Source organism: Brassica oleracea, chromosome C2, assembly GCF_000695525.1.
Source record: "Brassica oleracea var. oleracea cultivar TO1000 chromosome C2, BOL, whole genome shotgun sequence".
Taxonomy (NCBI): domain Eukaryota; kingdom Viridiplantae; phylum Streptophyta; class Magnoliopsida; order Brassicales; family Brassicaceae; genus Brassica; species Brassica oleracea.
In genome coordinates, this window is record NC_027749.1 from 13,996,233 (window position 1) to 13,999,159 (window position 2,927).

The following is a 2,927-nucleotide window of genomic DNA, read 5'->3' on the forward strand; positions in this document are numbered from 1 at the left end:
GTGCTTGTATTTATAGTTGAAATCGTGCCGACAGACCGAGGAAATTCTGACGAAATTCCGACGGAAACGGCTAGTTCGTCGGAATTTCCTCGGAATTTTTAAAATCCCCCAACGGCTCTCTAACGGCTATAATATATCCTCGGAATTCATTAGTTTTTTTCGAGGAATACGTTTTTCCTCGGTATTCCATAAGAATATTCCGACGGATTAATAATTCCTCGGAATTCCGTCGGTATATTCCGAGTATTTCATTTTCCGTCGGAATGTCCGTCAGAATACCGCTGTTTTCTTGTAGTGACTTTACTATGTCGGTGCAAATCACTTTGCTCCCAGTCATTTAACATCAATGTTTCTTAACATCAATGTTTTTAAACACAAACCAGAGACTGAACTGAACAACTTCTCGTGTCGGCGGATTATTGGGTCAACCGCGAACGAACAGAAATGTGAATTTAGCATGATTATTGAAATTTTGGTGGAAAAATCAGTTTTGTGATTTTGGCATGATTATTTGTTTTTAGAGGAGATATTTGCCACATATTTGTTTAGTAGTAAAATGTATTTTTTCAGCGAAAAATGGGATTTCACGGTTTTGACACAAAACATAATTTTTTTATAGTTTTAGTGGAAAATGTTAATTTTGTTGGATGTGTGATTTACAGTTTTGACGAAAAATGTGAATTTATTGTTTTGAAAATAAATTAATTTCATGGTTTTAAATTTAAATAAGATCATCTTAAGTTTAGAGAACTTTATATTTATCATTTTGGACTGAATCAAATACATTTCGTATAGAATTTTTATTTTTATAAATTTCCAGCTGAGTTTTTGAGAAGCGTTCAGATGATCTATCTAGCTGTTGCATTTGGTTTACTAAACAAATATCGATTTGCAGCTTCATCCAGATGGATCCCTTAAATTAACATCACGCAGTTATAGTTGAGAGAAGCAGAATTTTCGGACTTAGTTACATCTTAGTTTCTTGTTGCAAACCAAAACGTTGGTATATCCTCAAAACACAAAGTATTGAGCTAGTTGGTTTCTTTTTTTGTTTTTGATGATACCACCATTTAATAATAAATGTCCCAACTTTCTTTCGTTAAAAATTACAAATATTCATAAACATGAAAACATATAGTACATAAAATTTAAATTGTAATTTGAAACATAATATATGACTTATAATTAATTAGCAAATGTAATGAAACAAAATAAATCTATTATTATAAAATAGAATTTAATCACTCAAGAGGCTGCAACGTCAGATTACACGTCACTAAGTCGGAGTTCTTGGATGCGACACCTGCCCCGTCCTTCAAAGTGCAGCTTTTCATTTATTTGGAGATCCTGTGGGCTTTTAACCATACACATTTTTAGATAGATTTGGCTTAAGTTCGTACTGTGATTTCGTCCCAGAGTCCCGTGAAGCTAACCCTAATCTGATGAAGCTGAGACATGTTTTGGAGTCTTCTCTCTTCTACGTTCAACGGCGACAGTGACTTTAGAGCTTCTTCGCGATTTCTGTAACGGAGTGCGTTATGGTTTCATCGTGTTAAATCCCACTAACTCAGACGCCCACGCTGTGTTCTTTAATGTGTTGCTTGCGTCGGCAAGACGGTGAGCTTTTGGGTATAAATATGTCACCTTCACTCTCAGCTTCGATATATTAAAAGTCGGAGGAGGGGGGGGACGAAAGCACCACTTCCATCTCCGGCGTTACTAAAGAGTTTTCCCCGTGGCTAGAGACTGTAGTCACCTACGAGGTTCGAGCTCCAGAAGCTGGATGGATCTCTCTTTCGACACGAGATTGGTGTCTCCGGGACCGGCGCCGGCTCAGGTGAGAAAGAGCCGGAGAGGACCAAGGTCAAGATGCTCGCAGTATATGGGAATCTCATATTTGGTGACACTCATTTTTCTCAACTTTTATTTTGTACTTTTTTAGATCAAATCAAGAACTCCTTTTTATTTTATTTTTAAATGCAGAGATTGTGGGAAACAAGTTCATTTAGGTAAGATTAATAATTTTAAGTGATTGTTGATAGAACGACAACAAGTGTTGTTGATTTCATCTTTAACTCTCTTCTTCATTTCAATTTATAGGTGGTTTTGACACTGCTCATGCGCCTGCTAGGTACCTCTACATCATTCTTTGGGATTTGGTTTTGTATATTAATCAACTTTGTCTTTGAGTTTTTTTTTTTTATTTTTTTTTAATGTATACGTAGAGCTTTTGATCCAGCTGCTATCAAATTTAGAGGTGTTGATTCTGATATCAACTTTACTGTTGGTGATTACGAAGAAGATATGAAGCAGGTTTTTTTATATGAATGTAGTTTTGGGTTCCTCTTTTCTCCCGAAGCTGAAGCTACCACATACCATTGCAGTACTTTGTTTCATGTATCGATTGACTCTAACTATCATAGATTCATGATTAATAGACATTCCATGTTCATTTTTTCATGTCTGCTTACATGAGTTTACATAAGCTAGCTTTAGTTTATTCATGTTTTTATGTCTGTTTACATGAAATTGTTAATGACTTCCTTTAGGTCATGTTTACTTATTCAGACTCCTAATGAATCTATTTCGGCTTTTGTATTTTGCAGGTACCATGATAATGCATATATTTATTTATTTTCTTTCAGTGGCAGATTTAACGACGAGGCGATAGAATAGAAGGTGTATCTAGAGTTGGTTGAAGAAGAAATTTTGTTGTTAATACAGTAGATGGAAAAGAAGAAGAGATGGTGGGAGAAAATGAGGAGAAGATGGGTTGCAACGTTGGTGGAAGAAAATATGATGACGACAGTTAAACAATCAGTGGTGATGGTGGTGTTGATTATAGATGCGAAGGTGATTGAGACGTACTGACAATGAAATTGATAGAATAATAAAGGAGAAGAATTATATTTTCCTAGCTTTGTCTC